Source organism: Saccopteryx bilineata, chromosome 4 (genome assembly GCF_036850765.1).
Source record: "Saccopteryx bilineata isolate mSacBil1 chromosome 4, mSacBil1_pri_phased_curated, whole genome shotgun sequence".
Taxonomy (NCBI): Eukaryota; Metazoa; Chordata; class Mammalia; order Chiroptera; family Emballonuridae; genus Saccopteryx; species Saccopteryx bilineata.
This window is the reverse complement of record NC_089493.1, coordinates 150,019,079-150,035,617: the sequence shown is the minus strand read 5'-3', so window position 1 is coordinate 150,035,617 and position 16,539 is coordinate 150,019,079. Positions and strand designations below refer to the sequence as shown.

Here is a 16,539-nt window from a genome sequence, read left to right as displayed (position 1 = left end):
TCAAGAATTGACCATATGTTGGGCCACAAAAACAATATCAGCAAATTCAGAAAAATTGAAGTTGTACCAAGCATATTTTCTGATCATAAAGCCTTGAAACTAGAATTCAACTGCAAAAAAGAGGAAAAAAATCCCACAAAAATGTGGAAACTAAACAACATACTTTTAAAAAATGAATGGGTCAAAGAAGAAATAAGTGCAGAGATCAAAAGATATATACAGACTAATGAAAATGACAATACGACATATCAGAATCTATGGGATGCAGCAAAAGCAGTGATAAGAGGGAAGTTCATATCGCTTCAGGCATATATGAACAAACAAGAGAGAGCCCAAGTGAACCACTTAACTTCACACCTTAAGGAACTAGAAAAAGAAGAACAAAGACAACCCAAAACCAGCCGAAGAAAGGAGATAATAAAAATCAGAGCAGAAATAAATGAATTAGAGAACAGAAAAACTATAGAAAAAATTAATAGAACAAGGAGCTGGTTCTTTGAAAAGATCAACAAAATTGACAAACCCTTGGCAAGACTTACCAAGGAAAAAAGAGAAAGAACTCATATAAACAAAATCCAAAATGAAAGAGGAGAAATCACCACGGACACCGTAGATATACAAAGAATTATTGTAGAATACTATGAAAAACTTTATGCCACTAAATTCAACAACCTAGAAGAAATGGATAAATTCCTAGAACAATACAACCTTCCTAGACTGAGTCAAGAAGAAGCAGAAAGCCTAAACAGACCTATCAGTAGAGAAGAAATAGAAAAAACCATTAAAAACCTCCCCAAAAATAAAAGTCCAGGCCCTGACGGCTATACCAGCGAATTTTATCAAACATTCAAAGAAGACTTGGTTCCTATTCTACTCAAAGTCTTCCAAAAAATTGAAGAAGAAGCAATACTTCCAAACACATTTTATGAGGCCAACATAACCCTCATCCCAAAACCAGGCAAGGATGGCACAAAAAAAGAAAACTACAGACCAATATCTCTAATGAATACAGATGCTAAAATACTAAACAAAATACTAGCAAATCGAATACAACAACATAGTAAAAAAATAATACATCATGATCAAGTGGGATTCATCCCAGAATCTCAAGGATGGTTCAACATACGTAAAACGGTTAATGTAATACACCATATCAACAAAACAAAGAACAAAAACCACATGATCTTATCAATAGACGCAGAAAAGGCTTTCGATAAAATACAACACAATTTTATGTTTAAGACTCTCAACAAAATGGGTATAGAAGGAAAATATCTCAACATGATAAAGGCCATATATGATAAACCATCAGCTAACATCATATTAAATGGCACTAAACTGAAGGCTTTCCCCCTTAAATCAGGAACAAGACAGGGTTGTCCACTCTCTCCACTCTTATTTAATGTGGTACTAGAGGTTCTAGCCAGAGCAATCAGACAAGACAAAGAAATAAAAGGCATCCATATCGGAAAAGAAGAAGTAAAGGTATCACTTTTTGCAGATGATATGATCCTATACATCGAAAACCCCAAAGAATCCACAAAAAGACTACTAGAAACCATAAGCCAATACAGTAAGGTCGCAGGATACAAAATTAACATACAGAAGTCAATAGCCTTTCTATATGCCAACAATGAAACAACTGAGAAGGAACTCAAAAGAATAATCCCCTTCACGATTGCAACAAAAAAAATAAAATACTTAGGAATAAACATAACAAAGAATGTAAAGGACTTATATAATGAAAACTATAAACCATTGTTAAGGGAAATCGAAAAAGATATAATGAGATGGAAGAATATACCTTGTTCTTGGCTTGGAAGAATAAATATAATCAAGATGGCTATATTACCCAAAGCAATATACAAATTTAATGCAATTCCCATCAAAATTCCAATGACATTTTTTAAAGAAATAGAGCAAAAAATCATCAGATTTATATGGAACTATAAAAAACCCCGAATAGCCAAAGCAATCCTAAAGAAAAAGAATGAAGCTGGGGGCATAACAATACCTGACTTCAAACTCTATTATAGGGCCACGACAATCAAAACAGCATGGTATTGGCAGAAAAATAGACACTCAGACCAATGGAACAGAATAGAAAGTCCAGAAATAAAACCCCATATATATAGTCAAATAATTTTTGATAAAGGGGCCAACAACACACAATGGAGAAAAGAAAGCCTCTTCAATAAATGGTGCTGGGAAAACTGGAAAGCCACATGCAAAAGAATGAAACTGGACTACAGTCTCTCCCCCTGTACAAAAATTAACTCAAAATGGATCAAAGATCTAAACATAAGACCTGAAACAATTAAGTACATAGAAGAAGACATAGGTACTCAACTCATGGACCTGGGTTTTAAAGAGCATTTTATGAATTTGACTCCAATGACAAGAGAAGTGAAGGCAAAAATTAATGAATGGGACTACATCAGACTAAGAAGTTTTTGCTCAGCAAGGGAAACTGATAACAAAATAAACAGACAGCCAACTAAATGGGAAATGATATTTTCAAACAACAGCTCAGATAAGGGCCTAATATCCAAAATATACAAAGAACTCATAAAACTCAACAACAAACAAACAAACAATCCAATAAAAAAATGGGAAGAGGATATGAATAGACACTTCTCCCAGGAAGAAATACAAATGGCCAACAGATATATGAAAAGATGCTCATCTTCTTTAGCTATTAGAGAAATGCAAATCAAAACGGCAATGAGATACCACCTCACACCTGTTCGATTAGCTGTTATTAGCAAGTCAGGTAATAGCAAATGTTGGAGAGGCTGTGGAGAAAAAGGAACCCTCATACACTGTTGGTGGGAATGTAAAGTAGTACAACCATTATGGAAGAAAGTATGGTGGTTCCTCAAAAAACTGAAAATAGAACTACCTTATGACCCAGCAATCCCTCTACTGGGTATATACCCCCAAAACTCAGAAACATTGATACGTAAAGACACATGCAGCCCCATGTTTATTGCAGCATTGTTCACAGTGGCCAGGACATGGAAACAACCAAAAAGCCCATCAATAGATGACTGGATAAAGAAGATGTGGCACATATACACTATGGAATACTACTCAGCCATAAGAAATGATGACATCGGAACATTTACAGCAAAATGGTGGGATCTTGATAACATGATACGAAGCGAAATAAGTAAATCAGAAAAAAACAGGAACTGTATTATTCCATACGTAGGTGGGACATAATAGTGAAACTAAGAGACATTGATAAGAGTGTGGTGGTTACGGGGGGGAGGGGGGAATGGGAGAGGGATAGGGGATGGGAGGGGCACAAAGAAAACAAGATAGAAGGTGACAGAGGACAATCTGACTTTGGGTGGTGGGTATGCCACATAATTGAACGACAAGATAACCTGGACTTGTTATCTTTGAATATATGTATCCTGATTTATTGATGTCACCCCATTAAAAAAATAAAATTATAAAAAAAAGAAAAAAAAAAAAAAAAAAAAAAAAGAAATCCCCTACTATTATAGTATTCCTGTTAATCTCTCCCTTTCAGTCCTTCAAAGTCTGCTTTATATATTTAGGTGCTCCTGTATTAGGTGCATAGATATTTATAATGGTTATATCTTCCTTTTGGATTGCTCCCTTTATCATTATGTAGTGACCTTCTTTATCTCTAACTATGGTCTTTGTTTTAAAGTCCATTTTGTCTGATGTAAGTATTGTTACCCCAGCTTTTTTTTCATTTCCATTTGCGTGAAATATTTTTTTCCATCCTTTTATTTTCAGTCTGTGTGCATCTTTTGATTTAAGGTGTGTCTCTTGTAGACAGCATATGTATGGGTCCTGTTTTCTTATCCACGCAGCTACCCTATGTCTCTTGATCAGATCATTTAATCCATTTACATTTAAGGTTATTACTGATATGTAATTGTTTTTTGCCATTTTTTTTCTTTAAAACTGTATTCCTCTTTTGCTATATTCTTTTTTTCCTTTGATCTGTTTATAACAGGTCCCTTAGCATTTCTTGCAGCCTTGGTTTGGTTGCAGTGAATTCCTTGAGTTTTTTTTTTTGTCTGTAAAGCTTTTTATTTCTTCTTCAATTTTAAATGATAGCTTTGCTGGATAAAGTAGTCTTGGTTGTAGGTTCTTGTTCTGCATTACTTTGAATATTTCTTGCCATTCCCTTCTGGACTCAAGTGTTTCTGTTGAGAAGTCAGAAGTCATCCTTATGTGGGCTCTTTTGTAGGTGATAGTCTTTTTTTCTCTAGCAGCTTTTAATATTTTCTCTTTATCATTTAGCTTTGGTATTTTAATTATGATGTGTCTTGGTGTTGGTTTCTTTGGGTTTCTTCTTAATGGAGTTCTCTGTGCTTCCTGAACATGTGAAATGTTTTCCTGCATTAATTGGGGGAAGTTTTCCACTATAATATGTTTGAATAAAGTCTCTATCCCTTGTTCTTTCTCTTCTTCTTCAGGAACCCCTATGATGCTGATGTTATTTCTCTTCATGTTGTCACAGAGCTCTCTTAGAGTTTCCTCAGACTTTTTGAGTTTCTTTTCTTTTTTTCTGCTCTCCTTCCATGCCTTTATTTATCGTGTCCTCTAATTCACTGATTTGATTCTCTGTTTCATCCATCCTGCTTTTAATTCCTTCCATTGTATTCTTTATTTCAGATATTGTATTTGTCATTTCTGATTGATTCTTTTTTATTATTTCAATGTCTTTTTTTATATTTGTTATCTCTTTATTTAGGTTTTCGTAATGGCCATCTATGATTGTTCTAATATCTTTGAGCATCCTAACAATCATTTTAAACTCTGCATCTGGTAATTTGTTTATATCTGATTCACTTAGGTCCTTTTCTGGGGATTTCTCTTGGTTTATTTGTGTTGTATTTCTCTGCCTCCGCATTTTCTCTTCACAGGAGTGGCTGTGATCACATGCTCGGGTGCACAAGCATTGGTGGCCTTGGCCTTTGCCCCGCCGCCATGTGTGATGTTATGCTCGGTCCTGAGGGCACTGGCGAGCGCCTTTGCTCAGCTGTGGGTCTCTGCCTGTTTCCAGGCTTTTGCCCTGCCCTTGCAGGAGAAGCCCACTCGAGGAACGGCTGCTATCTTGGCTCTACCGCTGGGCAGGACTGTGTGCCCAAGCTCAGTTCAGTAGCGGAACTCCACCTCTTCTGGGCTTTTGGCTCCACCCCCGTGGGAGGAGTCGGCTACCAAGTCAGATCGCAAGCCTGGGTTGCACAGGCAGGGCAAGGTTGTGCTTCTCTGCCCTTGCTCAGGGGCTGGTCTCCACCCTTTCCTGGGTTTCCGCCCTTCTCCCGCAGGCTGGATTACAGGCTGCTGGCAGCTGAGCTTGACCGCTTTTGCATGCCCCCTTCTCCCCAGCCGGGCAAGATTGAGCTCACACCTGATCCCAGTGGTGGCCAGCTGGCTTCTGCCCCTGCCAGCAGAACCGCGCTTCTGTCTCCCGCCGCCGCCCGCCCTCTGGCATGCCCTCAGCCGCGTGGGTGGGGGCGTTGCAGCTCGGACCCTAAGACTCACTACTGTAGACCCAAAAGCTCCCTCCTTCTATGCGACTCCACTCTGAATGCCACGGGGGAGCTTGTTTGGCTGCTCTCCTGCTTCCCCTTTCTGGTATTGCTGTTTCTGGGGGAAACATTCACCTCAGCTTTGGGGAGTGACTCATCCCAGGGGTTAGGGTGGCTATCTCCCAAAATGTCTTTCCCTGTGCCTCCTTGATTACACTCTCTTCCTGTTACTCTGGTCCTCTCCTCTCTCCCTGTCCCCAGGAGCCCCGGGTGAGTGGTTGTGAAAGAAATGTTCTACGCGGTCCCTTTAAGAAGGATCCTGGGTCTGAGAAATCAGACTTTCTCACAAACAGTATCCTGACTTTTCTCCAGCCAAATACTGTCCTTACGCTTCTTCTGGGCTCTGGGGCTGCAGGCTGGGTCTTTGTTCCTGGGGCTCAGGACCCTTTCTCCTCTGGTAAACTTACTTCCCACCACGCGAGTCTCTCCCTGCTGCCATTCACTCTGAGGAGCTGGGCAGCCCTCTCTGCATTTCCGCGTTTCTGCTTTTCCTACCAGTCTCGGTGTGGTTTCCTCAGTGTTCCTTGGTTGAAGAGTCCTCTTAGTTTAGTCCAAAGTTGGTTTTTCCGGATGATAGTTCATAAAATTGGTTTGTAATCCACTTTGGTTCTGGGAGGTAAATGTTGGTACGTCTGCCTACTCCAGCGCCATCTTGTCCCTCTGAATTCCCAAATCTTAATCAGCCTCTATTCAGTTGCCTGTGTAGCAGACAATTTTACCCCAAGGCAAAGGCTTTGGCTTTTCCAAGTAGTGGCTTAAGAGTCTGTTCCCTTTTAACACCATCTTTCTAAACTTGACAATAAAATTCAAGGGACTGATTGCTCCTCCAGGGGCCCACTTCATTTCAGGGAAGAAAGTGGAGCAGTAGAGATCTCTTCAGTAGAGATCATGGTTCCTGGGATCATGAACACTTCTTATGGATCCTCAAATGGAAAGTTATCCACTAGGCTATGCTATCTTGGGGGTGGCTTGTTAGAGACCATGGTCTGAACACTTGGGTTTAATTGTGGCATGATAATTCTGTGCCATCAATAAGCCTGCACCATCTGCCATTCTCAATAGGCCTTGAAGACATGAGTGGGAGGGTTTCTACTGACCCTATATGCCTTACCTAAAGGGCACATCCTATCTCAAGATCCTGCTGTGTTGATAGATAATCTTTTAGTATCACTGAGAATTTTCCTTGTGTACTTTCTTAGCCCCAACCTCTATTTAACATTTAAAGCTATCTCCTTATTGCCATCTACTTAGATGATTTTTGGAAAACTTACCATATGTTACCTATATGTAGAACAATGTAAATCACTTTCTACTTTTTTAATAATCCCAGGCAACATTTATACTCCTTTTCAATTTGTAGTCAAAGCACATTGTGTGTCAAGGAACTTCAAAACTGTTGATACTTGTATTTCAAAAAGAAGAGCCAGGCCCCCTTACCCCTCCATTCTGAGGGAAAAAAAAACAAAAACAAACAAATAAACCTGTATTCTGTAACATTTTATATGCTTTATAATAATCATCCTTCTGAGATTCTTTAAACTTGTACACTAAGCAAGCAGGGGCTAGCTGCTAGCCCCAACACTTTTAGCAAAAGTAATTTCATTTAGCTTCTCTCCTTGACCTAGACTAAACATTTCATTTCCCACTACTGTGGCGATAGGGATAAGTATAAACCCTGGAAGATTTGGGAATGTCTTTGATATGTAAAACGACATTTATTGCTACTGTGTTGATATGTAAAATGACATTTATCACTACTGTGTTAAGTATGTAAAACATTTATCACTACTGTGGTATCTTGTGGTCTTGATATGTAGGAATGTTTTTCCTTTTAATAGATCCTATAGATAAATATTGCAAGCTTATCAGTAAATAACTTGTATTGTGCACTCCTTCCTTTTCCCCCAACCAATATGTGATCATGTCTATTTAACCAGTCTCAGAGCTATATTCTAGGCTGCATGATTTGGGTGAGTTTTACCCTGTGTAAGTCATATGTAGCTGGCTTATTAATAAATCTCCTCCTAAAATTTCTTTTGTAATCTGCCTTGGTGTCTCTATGTAACCCACAGATTAAGCTACTTTAGAACAATTGAAACCAAGAAAAATGTTGCAGGTTGTCAAGAATGGGTATTTAAATGAGGGTATGTTTTCCCAAACCTCTGTACCTGACATTAATATTTGGAGTTGTCCATCTCAAATGTAAGTTTTGTATGGTTGTTTGGCCAACAAGCTAGGAAACATTTTCCTTTTCTGCAATTACGTCTAATTTTTCTTAATTTTCAAATCTTTGGGAAGAGGAATAGGATATGTTCAGAAAAAGAACAATCTACTTGACAGAGGGAAGCTTTGAACTGGTCACAGGTTTGGGAAACAGAGATTAAGTATGCATGCAGGTCCAGGGTCTCTCCTTTACAGAAACACAGTGGTGATCCCAGTTTATGCCTGGAATTCAGAAAAATGCCCAACTCATGCAGCTAGATGGCATGTCACCATGTACACCAAAGGTGGAGATTGGATTTCGCTAGCTTTTAGCCTGCAGAAACTGGTGTGCTTAAGAGTATAGATTTGTCTCAATGCTCCTTGGATATAAAGTTTTTGCTTCATTTATTATATCTGAGTTCTTTTAATATTTAAAAAAACTGAAAGGAAGTACATAGAAGATGTGGATTTGGGAAAAGAATTGAGAAAAGTTCTGAAACTTTTAGAAACCTTTAGAACATGATGCTGTCACCTAATGAGACCAAACTAACCAGAGAGTTAAGAATTAAATTGCCTATTAACTTATCTTTTTTGTTTGTTTGTTCTTAGGGGTTTTTTTCTGTTTTTGTTTTTGGGTTTTTTTTGTTTTTTGGGTTTTTTTGCCCGAAAGGGAAGGAGACTGTAGTTAAATTTTCTTCAGTTAGGTGCCACATTAACTGAAGCCACTCTCCTTACCTTACTTCAATTAATCCTCATCATAATCCAACCAGGTATTATGTTTCCCATTTAATAGTTAGGAAAGGCTATTAATCAGGAAGCCTAAATGCTGTTACAAGCAACCTCCAAATCTTAGAAACTTAATACAAATACAGATTTATTTCTTTCCCAGGAAAAAATTCATTTTGGATGTTTCTGGCTGGGAGGCTATCCTAGGGGTTCTCCTCCAACTTGTAACTCAAGGATCTGGCTGCTCCTATCATGAAGCACCACTGATGGGTGTGGGGACGTGAAGGAGGGACCAAGCAGAATCACGTGGCATAATTATAGCTATGCCTGTAACTAGTGTAAAGCACTTGGACCCACACTCAACTGAATAGAACTCAGTTTCATATACACATCCAAATTCAAGGGTGGGTTGGAAATGCACATTAACTATGTATGTGCCCAGAGGAAAAGGAGAGCTGAGTCCCGGTGAGCATTAGAAGTTGTGCCACAAACACTAGCAGCTGAGAGGTTGAATATTTGTTGGTAATTTTGTCTTCTTTCAAAAATAATCTAAGATAGAGCATTCCAGATACATGCTCCAAGTCACACAGCTGTTAAGAGGCACAGTGTAAAGCCAATAGCCGCGGCCACCATCACAGCCGCTTGGGCCGTGCAGGTTCGTATTTGATTCGGACAGATGGAAATGAAACAATGGAACCAAGAACTGGTGGGCCATTACCTTTAATCCTAGCTTGCACCCGGCAGGCAAGAAATACACACAGTGGGAAAACACTTGCCTTTCCATTCAGGGCTCCCAAAGCCACTGACTTATCCGAGTTTCCTAGAATCAAAGGTTTCTACCTCACCAGCCTTATTCATCTCTGTTCCCCATTTCCTTCTCTCAGCACATACTCTGCACAAACTGGATTCTCCTTTAGCACTCACCATCTTGGCTGCTTCTCCTCTCCTCCTTGTGGCTTTTCTCTGCTCTTCTACAGCATGGGCTCCTCTGCCCTATTTTATAATATAGAAATCAAAACCTTTAATCCAATATACAAACAAGGAAGTCTCTGATACAAAGTCACTTAGGGTGGGAAAGGCTTAGTCTTAAAACTAAGCCATAGGCTATAAGGATGCTGCCTGCTTACAGTCTGTTCCCCCACACCTAATGCAAACTATAAGCGAGCAAACATATATATCATATTTACAAACTTATTTGACCAACACACAGCAAAGATTTGAACTCACATTCACGTGGTTCCAAAGCCTGTAGTGACCTGAACCACACTATATGCTTATCAAGCTATGCTACACCCAGGAGAAACTTTGTAGTTTTACCTTTCCAAACACTTAAGAGCCTAAAGCATCTTTTTATATTGGCATGAGACAGATTTCCTTCAAAGGCCTTCAGAGAAGACCAAGGACAATGTGATTGAACCCTGAATGCTGTGCATGTTTTGTCAGGATATAGGAAGGAACAAGTGTAAAAGGGAAGATCACAGTCTTTATTTTGTTTCCTTCATTTTGATTTCTTTTGGTGTTTTTTTTTCAGAAGTTAATTCCTTCTTGTTTACACAGCCCACTTAGACCTCTGGGCTTGCCCCCTCTCCCTTTTCATCTGGGCATAGAGATGAGAATGCTTCCGGAAAGGGTTCTTAGCTCCTTGATGTTTTATCCTTGATGTAATTATAGGCTTAATTCCAGCCCCAGGTTAGCCAGGCACAACACCAGCTTTCCCACACCTGGGAATAAAAGCCTGTCATCAAAGCAAACACTTTTCTCTCCTCTCAGTTTCAAAAACGTCATTTAGGGAACACATAACCCAAGGCTAGAAAGGGTGCTCTTTCTGTCTGTCAGGGATAATTAATTCAAGGTCAAGTTGGAGACATTTGGGTCTAATAGGTGCCATTTTTTCTCCCTAAATAACCCTTTATTTAGAACTCAATAAAAGAACTAAAAATACTCCTTACATAACTGCCAACTCTTTGGCAAAAGAAAGTTGGTCAAGTCAATTAGTATTCTTGCAAAAGGAGAGTAAAATGATTAGTTTTTATAGAAGAAATCAGATGGCTGAGAATATTTCAAAGATGATATAAGAAATTATGGAGACCAAAAGAAAGTAGGACATCTTTAAAGGTCTGAAAGAGAAATAAACAGCACACACATACACACAAACTTCTAAAAACTCAGAACTCTACATCTAGAAAAAATAGCCTCACAGATTGGGAGTAAAGAAATTTTGTAAATAAATAAATAAATAAATAAATAAATAAATAAATAAGGGACTTAGTTACAAGCAGACCTGTATTACAAATGTGAATGGAAAATGGGAGCACACACTAAACGTGAAAAGCTCAGGGGAGGCCTGCATGGCTGGCCTTACAAACTCAGAGATCAAAGTAACCTCACAGGGTGGCCTGAATGTATAAACTAAAAGTCACTCATGGTGAGTAGTCATGTCTAGGCCTTTAGCTTCCTTGACAAAAATCAGTTTGCATCTTTGAAACAGTATATTGTTTTGTGCATCTAGATAAGATATATTTAAAATGTCAGCATAGCCTGACCAGGCAGTGGCGCATTGGATAGAGTGTGGGACTGGGATGCATAGGACCCAGGTTTGAGACCCTGAGGTAGCCAGCTTGAGCACGAGCTCATCTGGTTTGAGCAAAGCTCACCAGCTTGGACCCAAGGTCGCTGGTTTGAGCATGGGGTCACTCGATCTGCTGTAGCCCCCCGGTCAAGGCACATATGAGAAATTAATCAATGAACAGCTAAGGAACTGCAATGAAAGAATTGATGTTTCTCATTTCTCTCCCTTCCTGTCTGTCCCTATATTTCCCTCTCTCTGTCTCTGTCACAAAAATAAATAAATAAATAAATAAATAAATAAATAAATAAAAGGGTCAGCATAACTTTCTTTTCTAGACCCATCAAAGGACAACCAACACCACAGCATGAGTCTGCATTATCTTGTTGCCTGCATACTATCTCTACGTGCTGTACATGCTAACCATCCTGTACCTACCAATGGAAAGTGAGTATGTGTCTCTCTCTTTTACTTTTTATCCCATCCCAGAGATTTCTCTGCTTTGCTTTCTCCCCCTCCCTAATCTACCACCAATGAATTTCATGTAAACCCCCTACATCACCTCCTTTGATTCTAATATATGAAATAAGGTGCAAAACTGTCACTCTCCAGAGCATTTCCTCAACTTGTTGAGATTTTGCTTTCCTGCAATTGTCACTTCGGCTCAAGTAAATTCCTAAAAGACTTTCTTAAGCTGGGCACATGAAATGCTAAAGAAGTACTTTGGGTTGTAAGAAAATGATGTCATATAAAATCTTAATCCTAAGTAAAGAATGAAGAACATCAGAAATAGTAACTATCTGGATAAATGCTGAACCATTTGGTTTTTACCTTCTTCCTCTTGATTTCTTTATTATACATATAACTTTAAAACAAAAAAACAGAAATTTGCAGTTATTAGTATGTAGATGGAGTACGTGTAAGGGGTATGGTATAAGGGGCTGGGGTAGAAAATCAACAGACCTGTATGATTGTAAGATTTCTATATTTATTACATGAATGGTACAATATTGACTATTAATAGACAATGAAAAATTAAAATTGCATATTGTAATTTTTAGAACAATCATTAAGTATATATAATGCAGAGAAGTATGGCAAAAGCCAGTAAAAAATTAAAATAAAATCCAAAAATTATTCTATTAATTAAAAAATGACAGAAAAGAAAACAAAAGAATAGAAAACAGCAGAGATAAATACAAAACAAATAATTAAACAACAGACCCAAGCTCAACCAGATCAATAATTGTGTTAAATGATAATAGACTAAATATTTTAACTATAAGGTAGTAATTAACAGAATAAATAAAAGTGCATGATTCAACTACATGCTATCAGCAAGAGATGCACTTTAAATATGAAGACCCAGAAGAAACAATACAATAAATGCAAATAGTTTCAGATATGCTGAAACTAAATGAATGAGAAAAGACAGACCATGCAAACAGTAAGCATAGAAAGGCAAATTGGTTAAACCAATATCAGATAAAATAGATTTTTATAACAGATATAATAAAGGATATTTCATATTAAAATGTCAGTTCATTAGAAAGAAAAAAACAATGTCTATAAGCCTAATATAAGAGCTTCAAAATACATGAAATAAAAATTGAAAAAGCTAAAAGAAAAAATAGACATTTCAAATCATAGTTGGAGACTTTAATACTCCTCTCTCAACAAAGATCTCAATAATACTATTAATTACCTTGATGGGATTTATATTTATTGAATAGTACACACATACACACACACAGAACAAAAGAAAATATACACATTTCTCAAGTTGACATGGTACAATTCAATTACTGAAATAGAACATATGCTAGACAATAAAAAAGTCTTAATATACCCATTTATAAAAATGGTTCTCATCTATCTTGGAATAGAAGAAAACTTTATCACAGGACAGCAAATCCCAAAGGGAAGGAGGGAGGGAGTTAGGGGGAGGGGGACAAAGGGAGGGTGATGGGGGACAAGAGGTTGGAGGTGAGGGATTTATATTGAGTGGGACACTTGAATTCATGTTAACATAATAAATTAAAATTAATAAAAAATTTAAAAAAGAAAACCTTATCAACCTAATTAAGAATATATAAATACAAAAAAACCTATAGTCAAATTCATACTCAGCATTGACTTTCTCAGTGTTTTTTACTTAAAGCAGTAGCAAAACAAAGATGTCCACTCTCAGTCCTTCTAATCAGCATTGTATTGGAAATTCTAGGGAGTGCAATAAGACAAGTAAAAATAATAATGTACATAAGGTTAAAAAGAAAGAACTAAAATAGCTTCTATTTGCAGATGACATGATAATGTATGTTGAACATACTAAGAAATCTGTTAACAAGCTACTAGAACTAATAAGTACATTTAGCAAAGTCACAGAATACAAGGTAGATAAGAATCAATTGTACTTCTATAAATTAGCAATGAACAATTAAAAAAATAAAATTTCAAAAATTTTTCACAATTTTATTTACAACAGCATCAAAAAATAAAATACTTGATAAAGTCATCAAAAGATATGTGATATATGGACATTGAGAAATATAAAAAATTGCAAAAAATAATCAAGGAAAACCCAAATAAATAGATATATCATGTTCATGAACTGGAACACTTGATATTGTCAATTTCCCTCAAATTCATCTATATATTTCATGCAGTCTGAATAAAAATATAAGCAAATTATAAAAAAAGTGGACAATCAGATGCTAAAAAGTTATATATGCAAAGGCAAAGGACTTGGGTTAGCCAAAATATTTTGAAAAAGAAAAATAGGGCAGAAGGACTTATACAACAGTTTTCAAGTGTTACCATTAAGTTGTGATAATCAGTGTGGTATTGTTGTAAAGATAAACATAGGTCAATGGAACATGGTAAAAAGGCTAGAAATAAACCCACACATATATGGTCATTTAATTTTTCACAAAGGTGTCAACATAATTCTTTTTTTAAAAATATAATTCAATAGCAGCTGAATATCTGCATGGGGAAAAAATAAACCTCATCTTTTTAACTCTTGTTATGCTATAAATTAACCCAATGTAGACCATAGACCTAAATATAAGAGCTAAAACAATTAAGCTTAGAGAAGAAAACAAAGGTGAAAATCTTTGACATAGACCTAGGCAAAATTTCTTAAAACACAAAATGCATAAACCATGATATAAAAGTAATAAAATAGACTTCATTAAAATGAAAAGCCTGTGCTTTTTAAAATATATGGTTTAATAATGTAAAAAAAAGTGCCACAGAATGGAGAAAATGTTTGTACAACATATACATATATCTAACAAGGGCTGTAGCTATTATATATAAAACACTCTAATGGCTTCTGATCAAGGTGGCAGAATAGATAAATATAGTACTTGCATCTTCCCATAACCACAACCAAATTACCACTAAACTACAAACAATCATCATTGAGAACCACCTGAAGTCTAGCTGAACAGAAGTCCTATAACTAAGGATATACAGAAGCTACACTGTGACTAGTAGGAGGGGTGAAGACACAGAACATGCGGGTGTGGTAGTTAAAAATCTGGCATGATATCTGACCAGGCAGTGGCACAGTGGATAGAGCGTCAGACTGGGATGTGGAGAACCCAGGTTCAAGACCTCGAGGTCGCCAGCTTGAGTGTGAGCTCATCTGGTTTGAGCAAGGCTCACCAGCTTGAGCCCAAGGTCGCTGGCTCAAGCAAGGGGTCACCCGGTCTGCTGTAGCCCCCTGGTCAAGGCACATATGAGAAATCAATCAACGAACAACTAAGGAACAGCAAAGAAGAATTGATGTTTCTCATCTCTCTCCCTTCCTTATCTGTCCTTATCTGTCCTTCTCTCTCTGACTCTCTTGTCTCTCCCCACAAAAAAAAAAAAAAAAAAAAAGGCAGGATATCTTGACTTCAGAGGTTCAGAGGACTGAGAGGTTCCAGCCACAGACCAGGCTACTCAGCCCAGGGTTTCCTTGCTGTGAAGAGAAGATCTCAACTTTTGCTATGAAAACCAGTGGAGATTGTGGCTGAGTGAGACAGAGGGCTGCTAGAGTCCCAGGTGTTTCTCTTAATGGGCCCACATATAAACCTACTCAGACTCACTTGCTCTGAACTCCTGCACTGGGGAGGCAGCTTAAAAGTCATCAGACATATGAGAAAGTACTAAATTGTTTGACAGTAAGATAAAAGCTGAAGGGGCAGCTTTTTCCCAGACAAGAGTGCTGGAAGATGCCATTTTTTTGGTTGTTGTTGTTTTGTACTGATCCCTGCTCCCACAGAGCTGGAAGGCAAGTTCCATATCTGAATCTCCATCAACCTGGCTCATACTGTTCACATAGCCTTGGTGATTTCCTGAGACCCTTGCCCCACCCAACTTCCAGGCCCACTGAAGCTGTTTTCAGTGGCTTGTGCATACAAATGTCTTGTCTTGGCTTATGCTGAAAACTTGCCTAAAATCTCTCAAACAAGCAGCATTTGGCCTTGGCATGCCCTATACCTCTTGCTAAGTGGCCTGAGGCCCAGCACAAGCAGCAGCCAGCGGTGGTTTGCAGATTGGCCTCACCTGGGCACCTCTAAGCCCAGAACAAATAGCAGCAGGACAAATACAGATTATTCTGTAGCATATGCTAGATGGCCCCTGTCAGGGCACAGGTGGTGGCTAACCTTGGTCTGCACCTACTGAGAGGTCCCAGAGCTAGTGCAAGAGATGGACAAATTCACACCATGTAGAAGCACTTCCAAGAGCAACACATTCAAGTAGCAGACTCACCAAGCACCAAAGCCCAGCTGAAGTGAGTCCTACTTTGTGGGGTCAGCCCTGGCACAGCAGATCCTCCATCGTGGTTATAGTTAGTCCTTGAAGCCAAATTCCTCCTGCTGACATGCCAACAACAATCAAGACTCAACTACAACAAGAGGGTGCATACAGTCTACAGAGGGTGGAGGGGAGAATAGGAGGATGCGCCTGAAATGCCTGGATGGGGTGACCAGGGAGGCTATAGCACTGGGTCCCACAGGACACCTACTACATAAGGCCAGTCTTCCAAGACCAGTAGATGTAGCAGCTCTACCTATTATTAATATATAGAAACAAACACAGGGAGGCAGCCAAAATGAAAAGACAGAGAAACATGTCCCAAATGATGGAAAAGAACAAAAATCCAGAAAAAAAACTAAACAAAGTAGAAACAAACAATCTACTAGCTGTGGAGTTTAAAACATTGATTATGTTTTAGTGAGGACTTCAACAAAAAGATAGGAAACATAAAAATGGAAATAGAAAACAAAAAGAACTAATCAGAAATGAAGAAAACATTATAGAGAATCAACAGTAGAGTAGATAAAACAGAGGATAAAATCAGCAATTTGGAGGATAAGGGAGCAGAAAACACTCAAACAGAACAGCAAAAGAAAAAAAAAATCCCCCCCCCCAAATAAGGCTATTTAAAGGAACCTCTGAGACAACTTT

The 16,539-nt window shown here is 38.1% G+C and overlaps 1 long non-coding RNA gene across 1 annotated transcript in view; it reads left to right on the top strand.

Moving 5' to 3' along the window:
- LOC136335764 (uncharacterized) overlaps window positions 1–16,539 on the top strand; it is an 85,890-nt gene that overhangs the window by 59,634 nt on the left and 9,717 nt on the right. The window contains exon 3 of the long non-coding RNA XR_010731306.1: window positions 11,415–11,523. This is a non-coding gene — a long non-coding RNA (uncharacterized lncRNA). The remainder of the gene's footprint in view (window positions 1–11,414; window positions 11,524–16,539) is intronic.